Source organism: Pelobates fuscus, chromosome 2, assembly GCF_036172605.1.
Source record: "Pelobates fuscus isolate aPelFus1 chromosome 2, aPelFus1.pri, whole genome shotgun sequence".
Lineage (NCBI taxonomy): Eukaryota > Metazoa > Chordata > Amphibia > Anura > Pelobatidae > Pelobates > Pelobates fuscus.
The window spans coordinates 370,450,333-370,476,703 of NC_086318.1; the positions used below are offsets into that span (position 1 = coordinate 370,450,333).

Below are 26,371 nucleotides of genomic sequence, written 5' to 3' on the forward strand. Positions count from 1 at the left end.
TTGTAAAAAATTTTGATAAATATTGCAGTAATCATCTAACATGTAAATCAAGGTTTAATAAAACTGATTTTTTGGAAAATGGAATATTAAATTATGATGTCACTTTAACCTTAATGCTTGTCTATTAACCAGGCATATTATGGACATGCAAGCTCCTGTTGTGATTATAGCTCTATTGCTTATTGTTTAACAGCTTTTTCTATTGTAAAAAAAGCCTTTATTTGTTCCAAAAATAGAAGAGATATTTTACAATTTTACTTTCCATATCTTTTTCTGTACATTGCTTTAATTGCTTGGATGTTTCAGTTCACATAGTTGTCAACTAGATTTGGGCACCTCCGAAATTTTTGTTTCGTATGAATGCATTTGTACGGAAAAAATTGGTTTTGTCAGAAGAGAAATCTGTCCATTTTTCCATTCATTTTCGATGGAAATTCATTCATTTGGCGCGATTTAATTGAACCAGATGAATTTAACATAAAAATCAGTTCCCTCAATACCGAATAGCCTTAAATTAACAAAGTCAAACCATTAATTTCAAATTTCGTACATTGATCACAACATGGCATTGAACAATGTTCTATTTCCCTGATTTTACGCCACAAACTCCTGAAATAACTCCCAAACCGCCAAATGCCCAAACGCTATCAATAGCATGAAAATGTATTGGCACTATTAGTAAACTCCTGAACACTCACTATACGCATTCGTATACATTGCTTTTTGCTTAGTCTCTTGGGCTCATGAATCATCATGCTGCACTGACAGGTTGGAATTGGCAACACAATATCATTTTAGAAAGGAGCAGGAAAGTAGCCAATTAAATAGGCCTATACAAAATTGCTATTCTAAGTATATTTTTTTCTCACATGTCCTAGTATGATGTAAAATATATGGATACAAAAATGTTCCCACTAATCTAATTTTTACACGACACAAGGATAGGGCAGATCACAGCACCTAGAGGTCCCACAAAGTAGGTGGATCCTCCAATGGGTAACCTATACCCAAACAAAAATTGGTCATAATATTGAAGTTAGGCATTACCCCAACTTGTTATTTTCCTTACTCATTAGTTTAAGGCATACATGACAAAGCCACATGCGCTGCATGGTTTCTGGGGTACCTCTTAGTGAAATTGGTGTGACATACTGAAATACTTTCATGAAACTAACACGGATTTGGGCCAACAAACCATTTCCTAATAAAAGAGATATATAACTATTTAATTTTTGTTTTCCAAACGGAAATTAAATTAATATGTAAGGAAATAAGCACATGCAATATACAAATATAAAGTAACTTGAATTTCCATATAGCCACCCTTAACCTCTAATTGCAGTGTAAATACTAGATGATGTAGGTAAACCTGGGCAGTTTACTAGACTGGAATGTGTAATTACATGTAACAACTGGACTCATTTTACAATGGGAATCAAAAAGGGAAAATATTGTAATAGACATACTAGTCATGTAAAGCTAATAAATTACTAGTCTAAGTTCCAAACATTAGGCACTAACCAAGATTCAGTGAATTCATGGACACACCAACATTGATATATACATGTAAACCATATATAGTATTGAAATAAACTTTTACTATGCAAATGAATATTCAATATCATATAGATCTCCTGACCAGAACAAACAAAGTTGTAGAAAAATAATACATTATGTTGGAAAATTGTTACATATAATTTATATCTTTTTCTGGCTTGTTCTTGTGTTTTTCCTTTTCTTTCTCTTTGAGAGAAGGAATGTATGTCATATTATGACTTGATTGTTGTATGTTATAGTTATACGTACAAATCAATTTAAAAAAAGAATAAAAGAGATCCTGGGAATAAAATCAAAGAAAAAGGTAACTTTTCTGTTGAAAAAAATCAGTATGTTAAGCCACGCCTACTCTGTTATTTATGCAAATGATTAAGTTCACATTTAAGAATATTTTACTCTAGAAATTGCTGTCATGTCATTTCATTTCTATTTTTGTAAAAAATTTTGATAGATATTGCAGTAATCATCTACAATGTAAATCAAGGTTTAATAAAACTGATTTTTTGGAAAATGGAATATTAAATTATGATGTCACTTTAACCTTAATGCTTGTCTATTAACCAGGCATATTATTGACATGCAAGGTCCTATTGTGATTATAGCTCTATTGCTTATTGTTTAACAGCTTTTTCTATAGTAAGAAAAAGCCTTTATTTGTTCCAAAAATAGAATAGATATTTTACAATTTTACTTTCCATATCATTTTCTGTACATTGCTTTAATTGCATGGATGTTTTTGTTCAAATAGTTGTCAACTAGATTTGGGCACCTCCGAAATTTTTGTTTCGTATGAATGCATTTGTACGGAAAAAATTGGTTTTGTCAGAAGAGAAATCTGTCCATTTTTACATTCATTTTCGATGGAAATTCATTCATTCATTAGGCGCGATTTAATTGAACCAGATGAATTTAACTTAAAAATCAGTTCCCTCAATACCGAATAGCCTTAAATTAACAAAGTCAAACCATTAATTTCAAATTTCGTACATTGATCACAACATGGCATTGACTAATGTTCTATTTCCCTGATTTTACGCCACAAACTCCTGAAATAACTCCCAAACCGCCAAATGCCCAAACGCTATCAATAGCATGAAAATGTATTGGCACTATTAGTAAACTCCCGAACACTCACTATACGCATTCGTATGCATTGCTTTTTGCTTAGTCTCTCATGAATCATCATGCTGCACTGACAGGTTGGAATTGGCAACACAATATCATTTTAGAAAGGAGCAGGAAATTAGCCAATTAAATAGGCCTATACAAAATTGGTATTCTAAGTATATTTTTTTTCTCACATGTCCTAGTATGATGTAAGATATAGGGATACAAAAAGGTTCCCACTAATCTAATTTTTATATGACACAAGGATAGGGCAGATCACAGCACCTAGAGATCCCACAAAGTAGGTGGATCCTCCAAGGGGTAACCTATACCCAAACAAAAATTGGCCATTATATTGAAGTTAGGCATTACCCCAACTTGTTATTTTCCTTACTCATTAGTTTAAGGCATACATGACAAAGCCACATGCGCTGCATGGTTTCTGGGGTACCTCTTAGTGAAATTGGTGTGACATACTGAAAAACTTTCATGAAACTAACACGGATTTGGGCCAACAAACCATTTCCTAATAAAAGAGATATATAGCTATTTAATTTTTGTTTTCCAAACGGAAATTAAATTAATATGTAAGGAAATAAGGACATGCAATATACAAATATAAAGTAACTTGAATTTCCATATAGCCACCCTTAACCTCTAATTGCAGTGTAAATACTAGATGATGTAGGTAAACCTGGGCAGTTTACTAGACTGGAATGTGTAATTACATGTAACAACTGGACTCATTTTACAATGGGAATCAAAAAGGGAAAATATTGTAATAGACATATTAGTCATGTAAAGCTAATAAATTACTAGTCTAAGTTCCAAACATTAGGCACTAACCAAGATTCAGTGAATTCATGGACACACCAACATTGATATATATATATATATGTAAACCATATATAGTATTGAAATAAACTTTTACTATGCAAATGAATATTCAATATCATATAGATCTCCTGACCAGAACAAACAAAGTTGTAGAAAAATAATACATTATGTTGGAAAATTGTTACATATAATTTATATCTTTTTCTGGCTTGTTCTTGTGTTTTTCCTTTTCTTTCTCTTTGAGAGAAGGAATGTATGTCATTTTATGACTTGATTGTTGTATGTTATAGTCATACGTACAAATCAATTTAAAAAAAGAATAAAAGAGATCCTGGGAATAAAATCAAAGAAAAAGGTAACTTTTCTGTTGAAAAAAATCAGTATGTTAAGCCACGCCTACTCTGTTATTTATGCAAATGATTAAGTTCACATTTAAGAATATTTTACTCTAGAAATTGCTGTCATGTCATTTCAATTCTATTTTTGTAAACAAATTTGATAGATATTGCAGTAATCATCTACAATGTAAATCAAGGTTTAATAAAACTGATTTTTTGGAAAATGGAATATTAAATTATGATGTCACTTTAACCTTAATGCTTGTCTATTAACCAGGCATATTATTGACATGCAAGGTTCTGTTGAGATTATAGCTCTATTGCTTATTGTTTACCAGCTTTTTCTATAGTAAGAAAAAGCCTTTATTTGTTCCAAAAATAGAATAGATATTTTACAATTTTACTTTCCATATCATTTTCTATACATTGCCTTAATTGCATGGATGTTTCGGTTCAAATAGTTGTCAACTAGATTTGGGCACCTCCGAAATTTTTGTTTCGTATGAATGCATTTGTACGGAAAAAAATTGGTTTTGTCAGAAGAGAAATCTGTCCATTTTTCCATTCATTTCCGATGGAAATTAATTCATTCATTAGGCGCGATTTAATTGAACCAGATGAATTTAACATAAAAATCAGTTCCCTCAATACCGAATAGCCTTAAATTAACAAAGTCAAACCATTAATTTCAAATTTCGTACAGTGATCACAACATGGCATTGAACAATGTTCTATTTCCCTGATTTTACGCCACAAACTCCTGAAATAACTCCCAAACCGCCAAATGCCCAAACGCTATCAATAGCATGAAAATGTATTGGCACTATTAGTAAACTCCCGAACACTCACTATACGCATTCGTATGCATTGCTTTTTGCTTAGTCTCTTGGGCTCATGAATCATCATGCTGCACTGACAGGTTGGAATTGGCAACACAATATCATTTTAGAAAGGAGCAGGAAAGTAGCCAATTAAATAGGCCTATACAAAATTGGTATTCTAAGTATATATTTTTTCTCACATGTCCTAGTATGATGTAAGATATATGGATACAAAAAGGTTCCCACTAATCTAATTTTTATACGACACAAGGATAGGGCAGATCACAGCACCTAGAGATCCCACAAAGTAGGTGGATCCTCCAAGGGGTAACCTATAACCAAACTAAAATTGGTCATAATATTGAAGTTAGGCATTACCCCAACTTGTTATTTTCCTTACTCATTAGTTTAAGGCATACATGACAAAGCCACATGCGCTGCATGGTTTCTGGGGTACCTCTTAGTGAAATTGGTGTGACATACTGAAAAACTTTCATGAAACTAACACGGATTTGGGCCAACAAACCATTTCCTAATAAAAGAGATATATAGCTATTTAATTTTTGTTTTCCAAACGGAAATTAAATTAATATGTAAGGAAATAAGCACATGCAATATACAAATATAAAGTAACTTGAATTTCCATATAGACACCCTTAACCTCTAATTGCAGTGTAAATACTAGATGATGTAGGTAAACCTGGGCAGTTTACTAGACTGGAATGTGTAATTACATGTAACAACTGGACTCATTTTACAATGGGAATAAAAAAGGGAAAATATTGTAATAGACATATTAGTCATGTAAAGCTAATAAATTACTAGTCTAAGTTCCAAACATTAGGCACTAACCAAGATTCAGTGAATTCATGGACACACCAACATTGATATATATATATGTAAACCATATATAGTATTGAAATAAACTTTTACTATGCAAATGAATATTCACTATCATATAGATCTCCTGACCAGAACAAACAAAGTTGTAGAAAAATAATACATTATGTTGGAAAATTGTTACATATAATTTATATCTTTTTCTGGCTTGTTCTTGTGTTTTTCCTTTTCTTTCTCTTTGAGAGAAGGAATGTATGTAATTTTATGACTTGATTGTTGTATGTTATAGTTATACGTACAAATCAATTTAAAAAAAGAATAAAAGAGATCCTGGGAATAAAATCAAAGAAAAAGGTAACTTTTCTGTTGAAAAAAAATCAGTATGTTAAGCCACGCCTACTCTGTTATTTATGCAAATGATTAAGTTCACATTTAAGAATATTTTATTCTAGAAATTGCTGTCATGTCATTTCAATTCTATTTTTGTAAAAAAAATTCATAAATATTGCAGTAATCATCTAACATGTAAATCAAGGTTTAATAAAACTGATTTTTTGGAAAATGGAATATTAAATTATGATGTCACTTTAACCTTAATGCTTGTCTATTAACCAGGCATATTATGGACATGCAAGCTCCTGTTGTGATTATAGCTCTATTGCTTATTGTTTAACCCCTTCAGGACCGGACTGTTTTTGCGATGTTTGTACGTTAAGGACCAGAGCTATTTTAACACTTTTGTGGTGTTTGTGTTTAGCTGTAATTTTCCGCTCTCTCATTTACTGTTCCCATACAAGTTATATATTGTTTTTTTCAGGACAAGAAGGGCTTTCTTTACATACCATTATTTGTATCATTTCATATCATTTACTTGAAAAAAATAGTAAAATATGGTGAAAAAAAACCAAAAAAACGTGTTTTTTGACTTCTACTTAAAAAATATTTTACTGATCTACAAAATCGAATGAAACAAACTGCTAAATAGATTAAACATTTTGTCCTTAGTTTTATAACACCCAATGTTTACGTGTTTTTTTGCTTTTATTTGCAAGTTATAGGGCTATAAGTACAAGTAGGAACTTGCGGTTTCAAAATTTACATTTTTCAAATGTATCAATAGTGACATTGTAACACTGTTATGTCATAAATCTCCAAAAAACACCCCACATGTATATATTTTTCTTAAACTAGATAACCCAGGGTATTCATCTAAGAATATTTTGATACTTTCTATGCAGCCATTTTACCATAAACCTTTGTCAAACTTTGCATAGGTAGTTTATTTTTTTTATTTTTTTAACATAAATTGCAATTCAGGTATAAATTCACAGATTTTGTTAGGTGTCACTACCAAACAACACCCCAATATGTGTTCAGCAACATCTCCCGAGTACAGGGATACCCCCCATGTATAGGTGTATTGGGTTGCTTGGGGGCTAAAAGGCCACATTTTGCAGGTGCGCTTATCAGTTTCCCAGCTCGGAATTTTGACATGTAGTCAACCTGCATGCATGTCCTATTTGGGACATTTTTGAAGCCGGCCAATGTATTTTACCCCCATCAAACCATATATTTTTGAAAAGTAGACACCCTAGGGTATTTCACATGGTGGGATTTTTACACTTTCCATGCACTAATTCTACCACCAGGCTTTGTCAAACATTGAGTTAGTAATTTTTTTTCTGTTTTTTTCACACACATTGTACTTTAGGCATGAATTAACAGATCCTGTTATGTGTCACTGCCAAACAACACCCCAATATGTGTTTAGCAATATCTCCCGAGTACAGGGATACCCCCCATGTATAGGTGTTTTGGGTTGTTTGGGGGCTAAAAGGCCACATTTTGCAGGTGCGCATATCAGTTTCCCAGCTTGGAATTTTGACATGTAGTCAACCTGCATGCATGTCCTATTTGGGACATTTTTGAAGCCGGCCAATGTATTTTACCCCCATCAAACCATATATTTTTGAAAAGTAGACACCCTAGGGTATTTCACATGGTGGAATTTTTACACTTTCCATGCACTAATTCTACCACCAGGCTTTGTCAAACATTGAGTTAGTAATTTTCTTTCTGTTTTTTTCACACACATTGTACTTTAGGCATGAATTAACAGATCCTGTTATGTGTCACTGCCAAACAACACCCCAATATGTGTTCAGTAACATCTCCCGAGTACAGGGATACCCCCCATGTATAGGTGTTTTGGGTTGTTTGGGGGCTAAAAGGCCACATTTTGCAGGTGCGCATATCAGTTTCCCAGCTCGGAATTTTGACATGTAGTCAACCTGCATGCATGTCCTATTTGGGACATTTTTGAAGCCGGCCAATGTATTTTACCCCCATCAAACCATATATTTTTGAAAAGTAGACACCCTAGGGTATTTCACATGGTGGAATTTTTACACTTTCCATGCACTAATTCTACCACCAGGCTTTGTCAAACATTGAGTTAGTAATTTTCTTTCTGTTTTTTTCACACACATTGTACTTTAGGCATGAATTAACAGATCCTGTTATGTGTCACTGCCAAACAACACCCCAATATGTGTTCAGCAACATCTCCCGAGTACAGGGATACCCCCCATGTATAGGTGTTTTGGGTTGTTTGGGGGCTAAAAGGCCACATTTTGCAGGTGCGCATATCAGTTTCCCAGCTCGGAATTTTGACATGTAGTCAACCTGCATGCATGTCCTATTTGGGACATTTTTGAAGCCGGCCAATGTATTTTACCCCCATCAAACCATATATTTTTGAAAAGTAGACACCCTAGGGTATTTCACATGGTGGAATTTTTACACTTTCCATGCACTAATTCTACCACCAGGCTTTGTCAAACATTGAGTTAGTAAATTTTTTTCAGTTTTTTTCACACACCTTGTACTTTAGGCATGAATTATCAGATCCTGTTATGTGTCACTGCCAAACAACACCCCAATATGTGTTCAGCAAGATCTCCTGAATACAGTGATACCACCCATGCATAGGCTTGTCGGGTTCTTTGGGGGCTAAAAGGCCACGTTTGGCAGGTGCGCTTATCAGTTTCCCAACTTGGAATTTTGACATGTAATCAACCTGCGCCCATGTCCCATTTGAGCCAATGTATTTTACCCCCATCAAACCATATATTTTTGAAAAGTAGACAACCCAGGGCATTTTAAATTGTGGTATTTTAACACTTTTCATGCACTGAATTCTACCACCAGCCTTTGTCAAACTTTTGGATAGTAATCTTTTTTTGTTTCTTTGTCACACACATTGTACTTTAGGCATGAATTAACAGATCCTGTTATGTGTCACTGCCAAACACTGCCCAATATGTTCAGCAACATCTCTTGAGTACAGTGATACCCCCCATGTATATGGTTGCCGGGTTGTTTGGGGGCCAAAAGGCAACAATCAGAACTTGTACATGTCAGTTTTTCAACTTGATATATAGGTATGCTTGGTCTATCTTCAGTTTGACATATTTTTGTACCCCCCAGTTAATGTTACCATCATGCCAATATGTATAGTATATATTTTTATAAAGTAGACATCAAATGTTATAGAGGATGGGGTGTTTTGACTTCTTTCCCCCAACCATTTTGCCCCCCAAAGAAAGTGTAGTGGTATTTTCTTTATTCTGGTTTTTATGCACACGTCATCTGGTTTTGGACAGCTGGTTATGTGTTACTGCCAGAAAACTTGTTAGGCCAAATGTGCAGGTAGCAAATGTACATTTAGCAGCAATCTTTAAACTGACTCCTGCAAATAGAATCTAAATGGAGATTTGGGGGAAGGAAACTGACTAACAAAAAAATGGCTGCTTTCCAAAGAAACAGAAAATAAAATAAAAATTCAGGAACACTTCTTACAACTGTTCTGTGTGGTACAGCTTGAAACATGTTCCTACACAGAGTCCTGGTTTCGAAGGACAATCAGGACAGTGAAAAGGGGTGTCTGTCCTTTTCCCGTTTTTAAAACAGACCCGGCAACGTTTCTGGGGGGGTTTTTTTCTAGCAGTTGGCGGTAACTTAAAAATAAAATGTCTGGACTCAGCTTGCACCGTTGTTGGAACTTGTCCATCTCCATAAATTGTTAAAGAAATTATTTTCAATTGAAATTGGAGAAAGGTGATTTTCCCTGGATTATTTTTTTTAAAAAGTAAAAATGAGTTGTGGGTTGCTATTTGCATCAGATATATAGCCACCTTTTTATACCATGCTTTGGTTTTTCATAAAATAAGATACGGCTGCATCAGCTGATCAGCCAAATCAACACCACCCATGTACTTATTATACGCCCTGATGCAAACCGGTTTGGACTCTACTCTGCCCCGGACAGAGACGTCGGACATGCGTTCGTCATGGATGGTGGTGAGCATGTGGACATCCTTCCTGTCCCTAAATTTTAGTGCAAGCACCTCAGCTTTCCGAAGTGCTTTACATTCGCCTTTTTTTAATTTTGCATCTATGAGAGATCGTGGAAAGTCTTTGGAATTTTTTCTGGCAGTGCCGCAGGCCAGTGTCTGTAAAGCATAAAGTGTTTTAAATAGACGGACACTACTATAAAAATTATCCACATAAAGGTGGTAACCTTTATTAAACAAGGGGTTTAGTAGGTCCCATACAAGTTTCCCACTTGTCCCCAGGGAGTCAGGACAGTCAGGAGGGTCCAGTTGACCATCTTTCCCCTCATATACACGAAAGGCAAATGTGTATCCGCTTTCGCTCTCACACAGTTTGTACAGTTTAATGCCATACCTAGAGCGCTTTGAGGGGATGTATTCTCTGAACCCTAATCTCCCTTTGTATTTCATTAGAGATTCATCTATGGATAAATTTTGTTGGGGGGTATAAACATCCGAAAATTTGTCCTGAAAATGGTCTAGCAGTGGGCGTATTTTATAAAGCCTATCGTATTGGGGGTGATCTCTAGGGTGACAGAGGGTATTGTCACTGAAATTTAAAAATCTCAGCAGTAACTTGTATCTGGCTCTAGGCATGGTTTGGGAGAATACTGGACTCGACATTATTGGGTTGATGCTCCAGTATGAGCGAATCGATGGCTTTTTTATAATCCCCATGAGCATTGTAAGAGCCCAGAACTTTTTAAGCTCTGGGACATCTGTGGGATGCCAGTCATGCTCCCTGTCTGTATAGCTACCTGGATTGTTGTCAATAAATTGGGTAGCATACAAGTTAGTCTGGGAAGCAATCTCCTCCCAGATGGTATCCCCTAAAAATAGTTCTACATACTGCATTGGGGAGAAGCCATCCACATTAACATTAATGCCTGCGTTGGCACTAAAAGGGGGGACGTTGGGCTCGGCTAACTGTGGAGGTACCCAGTCCTCCTCCACATTTGGCATAGCAGAGGAAGCACAGCTTCTTTCTTCAGCCGGCTCACACACAGATGACATGTCGTCTTGACTAGACATGTCAGAAAACTGACCTGGGTCAAAATCTGACGCAGTGTCAGTGGCGTCAGAGTCTGACGCCAAGAAGGCATATGCCTCCTGCAAGTTATACATACGCTGCATGTTTTACACACGACTAAAAAAAATTACAAACACACAAAAAAAATTTATACTTTTTTTTTTTTTTTTTTTTTACTAAAACAGACTAAACAGCAATCCCTAAACTAACTCCTGTCACAAAAATCTAATGGAGATTTGGGGGAAGGAAACTGACTGACTACGACAGACTACGACAGACTAAGACAGACTACGACAGACTAAGACGGACTAAGACAGACTAAGACAGACTAAGACAGACTAAGACAAATATTTTTAAAACAAATTTAACCCTTTAAGGGCAAAAAAAGACAGACAGTACAAATGCACTGCTGAAACAGATCTGGCAGGGAAGGGGTTAAAATGGATTTTTAATTCACTGCTGATACTTTTTACAACTCTCTGGAACACTCTGCTGCAACAAACTATCACGATCTCTGTCTCTCTCGCCTCACAAAACGCTACAGAGGAGAGATCACTGTCAAAGTGAGTGTTTGTAACACCCACTTTGACAGCAGCCAATTGTGAGCGATCGCGGATCGCTCACACACCGTAATTGGCTGTTACTATCTGCCTGGGATGTCTGGCAGATAGTAACATCATTGTACTGGCAAGAGCGATCTTCGATCGCTTCCTGCAGCCCGTTTTCCGCTATGACGGTTCAGGACCGTCAGCGGTCCAAACGCACGTTTTACCGCTGACGGTCCTGAACCGTCCGCGGTCCTGAAAGGGTTAACAGCTTTTTCTATAGTAAGAAAAAGCCTTTATTTGTTCCAAAAATAGAAGAGATATTTTAAAATTTTACTTTCCATATCATTTTCTGTACATTGCTTTAATTGCTTGGATGTTTCACTTCACATAGTTGTCAACTAGATTTGGGGACCTCCGAAATTTTTGTTTCGTATGAATGCATTTGTACGGAAAAAAATTGGTTTTGTCAGAAGAGAAATCTGTCCATTTTTCCATTCATTTTCGATGGAAATTCATTCATTCATTAGGCGCGATTTAATTGAACCAGATGAATTTAACATAAAAATCAGTTCCCTCAATACCGAATAGCCTTAAATTAACAAAGTCAAACCATTAATTTCAAATTTCGTACATTAATCACAACATGGCATTGAACAATGTTCTATTTCCCTGATTTTACGCCACAAACTCCTGAAATAACTCCCAAACCGCCAAATGCCCAAACGCTATCAATAGCATGAAAATGTATTGGCACTATTAGTACACTTCCTAACACTCACTATACACATTCGTATGCATTGCTTTTTGCTTAGTCTCTTGGGCTCATGAATCATCATGCTGCACTGACAGGTTGGAATTGGCAACACAATATCATTTTAGAAAGGAGCAGGAAAGTAGCCAATTAAATAGGCCTATACAAAATTGCTATTCTAAGTATATTTTTTTTCTCACATGTCCTAGTATGATGTAAGATATATGGATACAAAAAGGTTCCCACTAATCTAATTTTTATACGACACAAGGATAGGGCAGATCACAGCACCTAAAGGTCCCACAAAGTAGGTGGATCCTCCAAGGGGTAACCTATACCCAAACAAAAATTGGTCATAATATTGAAGTTAGGCATTACCCCAACTTGTTATTTTCCTTACTCATTAGTTTAAGGCATACATGACAAAGCCACATGCGCTGCATGGTTTCTGGGGTACCTCTTAGTGAAATTGGTGTGACATACTGAAAAACTTTCATGAAACTAACACGGATTTGGGCCAACAAACCATTTCCTAATAAAAGAGATATATAGCTATTTAATTTTTGTTTTCCAAACGGAAATTAAATTACTATGTAAGGAAATAGGCACATGCAATATACAAATATAAAGTAACTTGAATTTCCATATAGCCACCCTTAACCTCTAATTGCAGTGTAAATACTAGATGATGTAGGTAAACCTGGGCAGTTTACTAGACTGGAATGTGTAATTACATGTAACAACTGGACTCATTTTACAATGGGAATCAAAATGGGAAAATATAATAATAGACATATTAGTCATGTAAAGCTAATAAATTACTAGTCTAAGTTCCAAACATTAGGCACTAACCAAGATTCAGTGAATTCATGGACACACCAACATTGATATATATATATATGTAAACCATATATAGTATTGAAATAAACTTTTACTATGCAAATGAATATTCAATATCATATAGATCTCCTGACCAGAACAAACAAAGTTGTAGAAAAATAATACATTATGTTGGAAAATTGTTACATATAATTTATATCTTTTTCTGGCTTGTTCTTGTGTTTTTCCTTTTCTTTCTCTTTGAGAGAAGGAATGTATGTCATTTTATGACTTGATTGTTGTATGTTATAGTTATACGTACAAATCAATTTAAAAAAAGAATAAAAGAGATCCTGGGAATAAAATCAAAGAAAAAGGTAACTTTTCTGTTGAAAAAAATCAGTATGTTAAGCCACGCCTACTCTGTTATTTATGCAAATGATTAAGTTCCCATTTAAGAATATTTTACTCTAGAAATTGCTGTCATGTCATTTCAATTCTATTTTTGTAAAAAATTTTGATAAATATTGCAGTAATCATCTAACATGTAAATCAAGGTTTAATAAAACTGATTTTTTGGAAAATGGAATATTAAATTATGATGTCACTTTAACCTTAATGCTTGTCTATTAACCAGGCATATTATTGACATGCAAGGTCCTGTTGTGATTATAGCTCTATTGCTTATTGTTTAACAGCTTTTTCTATTGTAAGAAAAAGCATTTATTTGTTCCAAAAATAGAATAGATATTTTACAATTTTACTTTCCATATCATTTTCTGTACATTGCTTTAATTGCATGGATGTTTCGGTTCAAATAGTTGTCAACTAGATTTGGGCACCTCCGAAATTTTTGTTTCGTATGAATGCATTTGTACGGAAAAAAATTGGTTTTGTCAGAAGAGAAATCTGTCAATTTTTCCATTCATTTTCGATGGAAATTCATTCATTAGGCGCGATTTAATTGAACCAGATGAATATAACATAAAAATCAGTAACCTCAATACCGAATAGCCTTAAATTAACAAAGTCAAACCATTAATTTCAAATTTCGTACATTGATCACAACATGGCATTAAACAATGTTCTATTTCCCTGATTTTACGCCACAAACTCCTGAAATAACTCCCAAACCGCCAAATGCCCAAACGCTATCAATCGCATGAAAATGTATTGGCACTATTAGTAAACTCCCGAACACTCACTATACGCATTCGTATGCATTGCTTTTTGCTTAGTCTCTTGGGCTCATGAATCATCATGCTGCACTGACAGGTTGGAATTGGCAACACAATATCATTTTAGAAAGGAGCAGGAAAGTAGCTAATTAAATAGGCCTATACAAAATTGCTATTCTAAGTATATTTTTTTCTCACATGTCCTAGTATGATGTAAGATATATGGATACAAAAAGGTTCCCACTAATCTAATTTTTATACGACACAAGGATAGGGCAGATCCCAGCACCTAGAGGTCCCACAAAGTATGTGGATCCTCCAAGGGGTAACCTATACCCAAACAAAAATTGGTCATAATATTGAAGTTAGGCATTACCCCAACTTGTTATTTTCCTTACTCATTAGTTTAAGGCATACATGACAAAGCCACATGCGCTGCATGGTTTCTGGGGTACCTCTTAGTGAAATTGGTGTGACATACTGAAAAACTTTCATGAAACTAACACGGATTTGGGCCAACAAACCATTTCCTAATAAAAGAGATATATAGCTATTTAATTTTTGTTTTCCAAACGGAAATTAAATTACTATGTAAGGAAATAGGCACATGCAATATACAAATATAAAGTAACTTGAATTTCCATATAGCCACCCTTAACCTTGAATTGCAGTGTAAATACTAGATGATGTAGGTAAACCTGGGCAGTTTACTAGACTGGAATGTGTAATTACATGTAACAACTGGACTCATTTTACAATGGGAATCAAAAAGGGAAAATATAATAATAGACATATTAGTCATGTAAAGCTAATAAATTACTAGTCTAAGTTCCAAACATTAGGCACTAACCAAGATTCAGTGAATTCATGGACACACCAACATTGATATATATATGTAAACCATATATAGTATTGAAATAAACTTTTACTATGCAAATGAATATTCAATATCATATAGATCTCCTGACCAGAACAAACAAAGTTGTAGAAAAATAATACATTATGTTGGAAAATTGTTACATATAATTTATATCTTTTTCTGGCTTGTTCTTGTGTTTTTCCTTTTCTTTCTCTTTGAGAGAAGGAATGTATGTCATTTTATGACTTGATTGTTGTATGTTATAGTTATACGTACAAATCAATTTAAAAAAAGATTAAAAGAGATCCTGGGAATAAAATCAAAGAAAAAGGTAACTTTTCTGTTGAAAAAAATCAGTATGTTAAGCCACGCCTACTCTGTTATTTATGCAAATGATTAAGTTCACATTTAAGAATATTTTACTCTAGAAATTGCTGTCATGTCATTTCAATTCTATTTTTGTAAAAAATTTTGATAGATATTGCAGTAATCACCTAACATGTAAATCAAGGTTTAATAAAACTGATTTTTTGGAAAATAGAATATTAAATTATGATGTCACTTTAACCTTAATGCTTGTCTATTAACCAGGCATATTATGGACATGCAAGCTCCTGTTGTGATTATAGCTCTATTACTTATTGTTTAACAGCTTTTTCTATAGTAAGAAAAAGCCTTTATTTGTTCCAAAAATAGAATAGATATTTTAAAATTTTACTTTCCATATCATTTTCTGTACATTGCTTTAATTGCTTGGATGTTTCAGTTCATGCTGCACTGACAGGTTGGAATTGGCAACACAATATCATTTTAGAAAGGAGTAGGAAAGTAGCCAATTAAATAGGCCTATACAAAATTGCTATTCTAATTATATTTTTTTTCTCACATGTCCTAGTTAGTATGATGTAAGATATATGGATACAAAAAGGTTCCCACTAATCAAATTTTTATACGACACAAGGATAGGGCAGATCACAGCACCTAGAGGTCCCACAAAGAACGTGAATAATACGTGTAACCTATACCCAAACAAAAATTGGTCATAATATTGAAGTTAGGCATTACCCCAACTTGTTATTTTCCTTACTCATTAGTTTAAGGCATACATGACAAAGCCACATGCGCTGCATGGTTTCTGGGGTACCTCTTAGTGAAATTGGTGTGACATACTGAAATACTTTCATGAAACTAACACGGATTTGGGCCAACAAACCATTTCCTAATAAAAGAGATATATAGCTATTTAATTTTTGTTTTCCAAACGGAAATTAAATTAATATGTAAGGAAATAGGCACATGCAATATACAAATATAAAGTAACTTGAATTTCCATATAGCCACCCTTAACCTCTAATTGCAGTGTAAATACTAGATGATGTAGGTAGACCTGGGCAGTTTACTAGACTGGAATGTGTAATTACATGTAACAACTGGACTCATTTTACAATGGGAATCAAAAAGGGAAAATATTGTAATAGACATATTAGTCATGTAAAGCTAATAAATTACTAGTCTAAGTTCCAAACATTAGGCACTAACCAAGATTCAGTGAATTCATGGACATACCAACATTGATATATATATGTAAACCATATATAGTATTGAAATAAACTTTTACTATGCAAATGAATATTCACTATCATATAGATCTCCTGACCAGAACAAACAAAGTTGTAGAAAAATAATACATTATGTTGGAAAATTGTTACATATAATTTATATCTTTTTCTGGCTTGTTCTTGTGTTTTTCCTTTTCTTTCTCTTTGAGAAAAGGAATGTATGTCATTTTATGACTTGATTGTTGTATGTTAAAGTTATACGTACAAATCAATTTAAAAAAAGAATAAAAGAGATCCTGGGAATAAAATCAAAGAAAAAGGTAACTTTTCTGTTGAAAAAAATCAGTATGTTAAGCCACGCCTACTCTGTTATTTATGCAAATGATTAAGTTCACATTTAAGAATATTTTACTCTAGAAATTGCTGTCATGTCATTTCAATTCTATTTTTGTAAACAAATTTGATAGATATTGCAGTAATCATCTACAATGTAAATCAAGGTTTAATAAAACTGATTTTTTGGAAAATGGAATATTAAATTATGATGTCACTTTAACCTTAATGCTTGTCTATTAACCAGGCATATTATTGACATGCAAGGTTCTGTTGTGATTATAGCTCTATTGCTTATTGTTTAACAGCTTTTTCTATAGTAAGAAAAAGCATTTATTTGTTCCAAAAATAGAATAGATATTTTACAATTTTACTTTCCATATCATTTTCTGTACATTGCTTTAATTGCATGGATGTTTCGGTTCAAATAGTTGTCAACTAGATTTGGGCATCTCCGAAATTTTTGTTTCGTATGAATGCATTTGTACGGAAAAAAATTGGTTTTGTCAGAAGAGAAATCTGTCCATTTTTCCATTCATTTTCGATGGAAATTCATTCATTCATTAGGCGCGATTTAATTGAACCAGATGAATTTAACATAAAAATCAGTTCCCTCAATACCGAATAGCCTTAAATTAACAAAGTCAAACCATTAATTTCAAATTTCGTACATTGATCACAACATGGCATTGAACAATGTTATATTTCCCTGATTTTACGCCACAAACTCCTGAAATAACTCCCAAACCGCCAAATGCCCAAACGCTATCAATAGCATGAAAATGTATTGGCACTATTAGTAAACTCCCGAACACTCACTATACGCATTCGTATGCATTGCTTTTTGCTTAGTCTCTTGGGCTCATGAATCATCATGCTGCACTGACAGGTTGGAATTGGCAACACAATATAATTTTAGAAAGGAGTAGGAAAGTAGCCAATTAAATAGGCCTATACAAAATTGCTATTCTAAGTATATTTTTTTTCTCACATGTCCTAGTATGATGTAAAATATATGGATACAAAAAGGTTCCCACTAATCAAATTTTTATACGACACAAGGATAGGGCAGATCACAGCACCTAGAGGTCCCACAAAGTAGGTGGATCCTCCAAGGGGTAACCTATACCCAAACAAAAATTGGTCATAATATTGAAGTTTGGCATTACCCCAACTTGTTATTTTCCTTACTCATTAGTTTAAGGCATACATGACAAAGCCACATGCGCTGCATGGTTTCTGGGGTACCTCTTAGTGAAATTGGTGTGACATACTGAAATACTTTCATGAAACTAACACGGATTTGGGCCAACAAACCATTTCCTAATAAAAGAGATATATAGCTATTTAATTTTTGTTTTCCAAACGGAAATTAAATTAATATGTAAGGAAATAAGCACATGCAATATACAAATATAAAGTAACTTGAATTTCCATATAGCCACCCTTAACCTCTAATTGCAGTGTAAATACTAGATGATGTAGGTAAACCTGGGCAGTTTACTAGACTGGAATGTGTAATTACATGTAACAACTGGACTCATTTTACAATGGGAATCAAAAAGGGAAAATATTGTAATAGACATATTAGTCATGTAAAGCTAATAAATTACTAGTCTAAGTTCCAAACATTAGGCACTAACCAAGATTCAGTGAATTCATGGACACACCAACATTGATATATATATATGTAAACCATATATAGTATTGAAATAAACTTTTACTATGCAAATGAATATTCACTATCATATAGATCTCCTGACCAGAACAAACAAAGTTGTAGAAAAATAATACATTATGTTGGAAAATTGTTACATATAATTTATATCTTTTTCTGGCTTGTTCTTGTGTTTTTCCTTTTCTTTCTCTTTGAGAGAAGGAATGTATGTCATTTTATGACTTGATTGTTGTATGTTATAGTTATACGTACAAATCAATTTAAAAAAAGAATAAAAGAGATCCTGGGAATAAAATCAAAGAAAAAGGTAACTTTTCTGTTGAAAAAAATCAGTATGTTAAGCCACGCCTACTCTGTTATTTATGCAAATGATTAAGTTCACATTTAAGAATATTTTACTCTAGAAATTGCTGTCATGTCATTTCAATTCTATTTTTGTAAAAAATTTTGATAGATATTGCAGTAATCACCTAACATGTAAATCAAGGTTTAATAAAACTGATTTTTTGGAAAATAGAATATTAAATTATGATGTCACTTTAACCTTAATGCTTGTCTATTAACCAGGCATATTATGGACATGCAAGCTCCTGTTGTGATTATAGCTCTATTACTTATTGTTTAACAGCTTTTTCTATAGTAAGAAAAAGCCTTTATTTGTTCCAAAAATAGAATAGATATTTTAAAATTTTACTTTCCATATCATTTTCTGTACATTGCTTTAATTGCTTGGATGTTTCAGTTCATGCTGCACTGACAGGTTGGAATTGGCAACACAATATCATTTTAGAAAGGAGTAGGAAAGTAGCCAATTAAATAGGCCTATACAAAATTGCTATTCTAATTATATTTTTTTTCTCACATGTCCTAGTTAGTATGATGTAAGATATATGGATACAAAAAGGTTCCCACTAATCAAATTTTTATACGACACAAGGATAGGGCAGATCACAGCACCTAGAGGTCCCACAAAGAACGTGAATAATACGTGTAACCTATACCCAAACAAAAATTGGTCATAATATTGAAGTTAGGCATTACCCCAACTTGTTATTTTCCTTACTCATTAGTTTAAGGCATACATGACAAAGCCACATGCGCTGCATGGTTTCTGGGGTACCTCTTAGTGAAATTGGTGTGACATACTGAAATACTTTCATGAAACTAACACGGATTTGGGCCAACAAACCATTTCCTAATAAAAGAGATATATAGCTATTTAATTTTTGTTTTCCAAACGGAAATTAAATTAATATGTAAGGAAATAAGCACATGCAATATACAAATATAAAGTAACTTGAATTTCCATATAGCCACCCTTAACCTCTAATTGCAGTGTAAATACTAGATGATGTAGGTAAACCTGGGCAGTTTACTAGACTGGAATGTGTAATTACATGTAACAACTGGACTCATTTTACAATGGGAATCAAAAAGGGAAAATATTGTAATAGACATATTAGTCATGTAAAGCTAATAAATTACTAGTCTAAGTTCCAAACATTAGGCACTAACCAAGATTCAGTGAATTCATGGACATACCAACATTGATATATATATGTAAACCATATATAGTATTGAAATAAACTTTTACTATGCAAATGAATATTCACTATCATATAGATCTCCTGACCAGAACAAACAAAGTTGTAGAAAAATAATACATTATGTTGGAAAATTGTTACATATAATTTATATCTTTTTCTGGCTTGTTCTTGTGTTTTTCCTTTTCTTTCTCTTTGAGAAAAGGAATGTATGTCATTTTATGACTTGATTGTTGTATGTTAAAGTTATACGTACAAATCAATTTAAAAAAAGAATAAAAGAGATCCTGGGAATAAAATCAAAGAAAAAGGTAACTTTTCTGTTGAAAAAAATCAGTATGTTAAGCCACGCCTACTCTGTTATTTATGCAAATGATTAAGTTCACATTTAAGAATATTTTACTCTAGAAATTGCTGTCATGTCATTTCAATTCTATTTTTGTAAACAAATTTGATAGATATTGCAGTAATCATCTACAATGTAAATCAAGGTTTAATAAAACTGATTTTTTGGAAAATGGAATATTAAATTATGATGTCACTTTAACCTTAATGCTTGTCTATTAACCAGGCATATTATTGACATGCAAGGTTCTGTTGTGATTATAGCTCTATTGCTTATTGTTTAACAGCTTTTTCTATAGTAAGAAAAAGCATTTATTTGTTCCAAAAATAGAATAGATATTTTACAATTTTACTTTCCATATCATTTTCTGTACATTGCTTTAATTGCATGGATGTTTCGGTTCAAATAGTTGTCAACTAGATTTGGGCATCTCCGAAATTTTTGTTTCGTATGAATGCATTTGTACGGAAAAAAATTGGTTTTGTCAGAAGAGAAATCTGTCCATTTTTCCATTCATTTTCGATGGAAATTCATTCATTCATTAGGCGCGATTTAATTGAACCAGATGAATTTAACATAAAAATCAGTTCCCTCAATACCGAATAGCCTTAAATTAACAAAGTCAAACCATTAATTTCAAATTTCGTACATTGATCACAACATGGCATTGAACAATGTTATATTTCCCTGATTTTACGCCACAAACTCCTGAAATAACTCCCAAACCGCCAAATGCCCAAACGCTATCAATAGCATGAAAATGTATTGGCACTATTAGTAAACTCCCGAACACTCACTATACGCATTCGTATGCATTGCTTTTTGCTTAGTCTCTTGGGCTCATGAATCATCATGCTGCACTGACAGGTTGGAATTGGCAACACAATATAATTTTAGAAAGGAGTAGGAAAGTAGCCAATTAAATAGGCCTATACAAAATTGCTATTCTAAGTATATTTTTTTTCTCACATGTCCTAGTATGATGTAAGATATGGATACAAAAAGGTTCCCACTAATCAAATTTTTATACGACACAAGGATAGGGCAGATCACAGCACCTAGAGGTCCCACAAAGTAGGTGGATCCTCCAAGGGGTAACCTATACCCAAACAAAAATTGGTCATAATATTGAAGTTTGGCATTACCCCAACTTGTTATTTTCCTTACTCATTAGTTTAAGGCATACATGACAAAGCCACATGCGCTGCATGGTTTCTGGGGTACCTCTTAGTGAAATTGGTGTGACATACTGAAATACTTTCATGAAACTAACACGGATTTGGGCCAACAAACCATTTCCTAATAAAAGAGATATATAGCTATTTAATTTTTGTTTTCCAAACGGAAATTAAATTAATATGTAAGGAAATAAGCACATGCAATATACAAATATAAAGTAACTTGAATTTCCATATAGCCACCCTTAACCTCTAATTGCAGTGTAAATACTAGATGATGTAGGTAAACCTGGGCAGTTTACTAGACTGGAATGTGTAATTACATGTAACAACTGGACTCATTTTACAATGGGAATCAAAAAGGGAAAATATTGTAATAGACATATTAGTCATGTAAAGCTAATAAATTACTAGTCTAAGTTCCAAACATTAGGCACTAACCAAGATTCAGTGAATTCATGGACACACCAACATTGATATATATATATGTAAACCATATATAGTATTGAAATAAACTTTTACTATGCAAATGAATATTCACTATCATATAGATCTCCTGACCAGAACAAACAAAGTTGTAGAAAAATAATACATTATGTTGGAAAATTGTTACATATAATTTATATCTTTTTCTGGCTTGTTCTTGTGTTTTTCCTTTTCTTTCTCTTTGAGAGAAGGAATGTATGTCATTTTATGACTTGATTGTTGTATGTTATAGTTATACGTACAAATCAATTTAAAAAAAGAATAAAAGAGATCCTGGGAATAAAATCAAAGAAAAAGGTAACTTTTCTGTTGAAAAAAATCAGTATGTTAAGCCACGCCTACTCTGTTATTTATGCAAATTATTTAGTTCACATTTAAGAATATTTTACTCTAGAAATTGCTGTCATGTCATTTCAATTCTATTTTTGTAAAAAATTTTGATAGATATTGCAGTAATCATCTACAATGTAAATCAAGGTTTAATAAAACTGATTTTTTGGAAAATGGAATATTAAATTATGATGTCACTTTAACCTTAATGCTTGTCTATTAACCAGGCATATTATTGACATGCAAGGTCCTGTTGTGATTATAGCTCTATTGCTTATTGTTTAACAGCTTTTTCTATTGTAAGAAAAAGCATTTATTTGTTCCAAAAATAGAATAGATATTTTACAATTTTACTTTCCATATCATTTTCTGTACATTGCTTTAATTGCATGGATGTTTCGGTTCAAATAGTTGTCAACTAGATTTGGGCACCTCCGAAATTTTTGTTTCGTATGAATGCATTTGTACGGAAAAAATTGGTTTTGTCAGAAGAGAAATCTGTCCATTTTTCCATTCATTTTCGATGGAAATTCATTCATTCATTAGGCGCGATTTAAATGAACCAGATGAATTTAACATAAAAATCAGTTCCCTCAATACCGAATAGCCTTAAATTAACAAAGTCAAACCATTAATTTCAAATTTCGTACATTGATCACAACATGGCATTGAACAATGTTCTATTTCCCTGATTTTACGCCACAAACTCCTGAAATAACTCCCAAACCGCCAAATGCCCAAACGCTATCAATAGCATGAAAATGTATTGGCACTATTAGTAAACTCCCGAACACTCACTATACGCATTCGTATACATTGCTTTTTGCTTAGTCTCTTGGGCTCATGAATCATCATGCTGCACTGACAGGTTGGAATTGGCAACACAATATCATTTTAAAAAGGAGCAGGAAAGTAGCCAATTAAATAGGCCTATACAAAATTGCTATTCGAAGTATATTTTTTTCTCACATGTCTTAGTATGATGTAAAATATATGGATACAAAAATGTTCCCACTAATCTAATTTTTACACGACACAAGGATAGGGCAGATCACAGCACCTAGAGGTCCCACAAAGTAGGTGGATCCTCCAATGGGTAACCTATACCCAAACAAAAATTGGTCATAATATTGAAGTTAGGCATTACCCCAACTTGTTATTTTCCTTACTCATTAGTTTAAGGCATACATGACAAAGCCACATGCGCTGCATGCTTTCTGGGGTACCTCTTAGTGAAATTGGTGTGACATACTGAAATACTTTCATGAAACTAACACGGATTTGGGCCAACAAACCATTTCCTAATAAAAGAGATATATAACTATTTAATTTTTGTTTTCCAAACGGAAATTAAATTAATATGTAAGGAAATAAGCACATGCAATATACAAATATAAAGTAACTTGAATTTCCATATAGCCACCCTTAACCTCTAGTTGCAGTGTAAATACTAGATGATGTAGGTAAACCTGGGCAGTTTACTAGACTGGAATGTGTAATTACATGTAACAACTGGACTCATTTTACAATGGGAATCAAAAAGGGAAAATATTGTAATAGACATATTAGTCATGTAAAGCTAATAAATTACTAGTCTAAGTTCCAAACATTAGGCACTAACCAAGATTCAGTGAATTCATGGACACACCAACATTGATATATATATATATGTAAACCATATATAGTATTGAAATAAACTTTTACTATGCAAATGAATATTCAATATCATATAGATCTCCTGACCAGAACAAACAAAGTTGTAGAAAAATAATACATTATGTTGGAAAATTGTTACATATAATTTATATCTTTTTCTGGCTTGTTCTTGTGTTTTTCCTTTTCTTTCTCTTTGAGAGAAGGAATGTATGTCATTTTATGACTTGATTGTTGTATGTTATAGTTATACGTACAAATCAATTTAAAAAAAGAATAAAAGAGATCCTGGGAATAAAATCAAAGAAAAAGGTAACTTTTCTGTTGAAAAAAATCAGTATGTTAAGCCACGCCTACTCTGTTATTTATGCAAATGATTAAGTTCACATTTAAGAATATTTTACTCTAGAAATTGCTGTCATGTCATTTCAATTCTATTTTTGTAAAAAATTTTGATAAATATTGCAGTAATCATCTAACATGTAAATCAAGGTTTAATAAAACTGATTTTTTGGAAAATGGAATATTAAATTATGATGTCACTTTAACCTTAATGCTTGTCTATTAACCAGGCATATTATGGACATGCAAGCTCCTCTTGTGATTATAGCTCTATTGCTTATTGTTTAACAGCTTTTTCTATTGTAAGAAAAAGCCTTTATTTGTTCCAAAAATAGAAGAGATATTTTACAATTTTACTTTCCATATCATTTTCTGTACATTGCTTTAATTGCTTGGATGTTTCAGTTCACATAGTTGTCAACTAGATTTGGGCACCTCCGAAATTTTTGTTTCGTATGAATGCATTTGTACGGAAAAAAATTGGTTTTGTCAGAAGAGAAATCTGTCCATTTTTCCATTCATTTTCGATGGAAATTCATTCATTAGGCGCGATTTAATTGAACCAGATGAATATAACATAAAAATCAGTAACCTCAATACCGAATAGCCTTAAATTAACAAAGTCAAACCATTAATTTCAAATTTCGTACATTGATCCCAACATGGCATTGAACAATGTTCTATTTCCCTGATTTTACGCCACAAACTCCTGAAATAACTCCCAAACCGCCAAATGCCCAAACGCTATCAATCGCATGAAAATGTATTGGCACTATTAGTAAACTCCCGAACACTCACTACACGCATTCGTATGCATTGCTTTTTGCTTAGTCTCTTGGGCTAATCATCATGCTGCACTGACAGGTTGGAATTGGCAACACAATATCATTTTAGAAAGGATCAGGAAAGTAGCCAATTAAATAGGCCTATACAAAATTGCTATTCTAAGTATATTTTTTTCTCACATGTCCTAGTATGATGTAAAATATATGGATACAAAAATGTTCCCACTAATCTAATTTTTACAAGACACAAGGATAGGGCAGATCACAGCACCTAGAGGTCCCACAAAGTAGGTGGATCCTCCAATGGGTAACCTATACCCAAACAAAAATTGGTCATAATATTGAAGTTAGGCATTACCCCAACTTGTTATTTTCCTTACTCATTAGTTTAAGGCATACATGACAAAGCCACATGCGCTGCATGGTTTCTGGGGTACCTCTTAGTGAAATTGGTGTGACATACTGAAATACTTTCATGAAACTAACACGGATTTGGGCCAACAAACCATTTCCTAATAAAAGAGATATATAGCTATTTAATTTTTGTTTTCCAAACGGAAATTAAATTAATATGTAAGGAAATAAGCACATGCAATATACAAATATAAAGTAACTTGAATTTCCATATAGCCACCCTTAACCTCTATTTGCAGTGTAAATACTAGATGATGTAGGTAAACCTGGGCAGTTTACTAGACTGGAATGTGTAATTACATGTAACAACTGGACTCATTTTACAATGGGAATCAAAAAGGGAAAATATTGTAATAGACATATTAGTCATGTAAAGCTAATAAATTACTAGTCTAAGTTCCAAACATTAGGCACTAACCAAGATTCAGTGAATTCATGGACACACCAACATTGATATATATATATATGTAAACCATATATAGTATTGAAATAAACTTTTACTATGCAAATGAATATTCAATATCATATAGATCTCCTGACCAGAACAAACAAAGTTGTAGAAAAATAATACATTATGTTGGAAAATTGTTACATATAATTTATATCTTTTTCTGGCTTGTTCTTGTGTTTTTCCTTTTCTTTCT

The 26,371-nt window shown here is 33.2% G+C and overlaps 9 non-coding genes and 2 pseudogenes across 9 annotated transcripts; all 11 read right to left on the bottom strand.

The window, feature by feature from the left end:
- Window positions 1–943: 943 nt before the first annotated feature.
- Window positions 944–1,086, bottom strand: LOC134591712 (U12 minor spliceosomal RNA). Its single transcript, XR_010088445.1, has one exon. It is a non-coding gene; the product is annotated as a U12 minor spliceosomal RNA (small nuclear RNA).
- Window positions 1,087–2,932: 1,846 nt separating this feature from the next.
- Window positions 2,933–3,075, bottom strand: LOC134591628 (U12 minor spliceosomal RNA). Its single transcript, XR_010088374.1, has one exon. It is a non-coding gene; the product is annotated as a U12 minor spliceosomal RNA (small nuclear RNA).
- A 1,859-nt stretch (window positions 3,076–4,934) lies between these two features.
- On the bottom strand, window positions 4,935–5,077 carry LOC134591814 (U12 minor spliceosomal RNA). Its single transcript, XR_010088533.1, has one exon. It is a non-coding gene; the product is annotated as a U12 minor spliceosomal RNA (small nuclear RNA).
- A 7,420-nt stretch (window positions 5,078–12,497) lies between these two features.
- Window positions 12,498–12,640, bottom strand: LOC134591660 (U12 minor spliceosomal RNA). The gene has a single exon (XR_010088401.1). It is a non-coding gene; the product is annotated as a U12 minor spliceosomal RNA (small nuclear RNA).
- A 1,852-nt stretch (window positions 12,641–14,492) lies between these two features.
- Window positions 14,493–14,635, bottom strand: LOC134591675 (U12 minor spliceosomal RNA). Its single transcript, XR_010088414.1, has one exon. It is a non-coding gene; the product is annotated as a U12 minor spliceosomal RNA (small nuclear RNA).
- A 1,408-nt stretch (window positions 14,636–16,043) lies between these two features.
- LOC134591854 (U12 minor spliceosomal RNA) lies at window positions 16,044–16,183 on the bottom strand (annotated as a pseudogene).
- Window positions 16,184–18,036: 1,853 nt separating this feature from the next.
- LOC134591640 (U12 minor spliceosomal RNA) lies at window positions 18,037–18,179 on the bottom strand. Its single transcript, XR_010088384.1, has one exon. It is a non-coding gene; the product is annotated as a U12 minor spliceosomal RNA (small nuclear RNA).
- A 1,410-nt stretch (window positions 18,180–19,589) lies between these two features.
- Window positions 19,590–19,729, bottom strand: LOC134591855 (U12 minor spliceosomal RNA; annotated as a pseudogene).
- Window positions 19,730–21,580: 1,851 nt separating this feature from the next.
- On the bottom strand, window positions 21,581–21,723 carry LOC134591641 (U12 minor spliceosomal RNA). Its single transcript, XR_010088385.1, has one exon. It is a non-coding gene; the product is annotated as a U12 minor spliceosomal RNA (small nuclear RNA).
- A 1,853-nt stretch (window positions 21,724–23,576) lies between these two features.
- On the bottom strand, window positions 23,577–23,719 carry LOC134591713 (U12 minor spliceosomal RNA). The gene has a single exon (XR_010088446.1). It is a non-coding gene; the product is annotated as a U12 minor spliceosomal RNA (small nuclear RNA).
- Window positions 23,720–25,567: 1,848 nt separating this feature from the next.
- Window positions 25,568–25,710, bottom strand: LOC134591714 (U12 minor spliceosomal RNA). Its single transcript, XR_010088447.1, has one exon. It is a non-coding gene; the product is annotated as a U12 minor spliceosomal RNA (small nuclear RNA).
- Window positions 25,711–26,371: the final 661 nt, after the last annotated feature.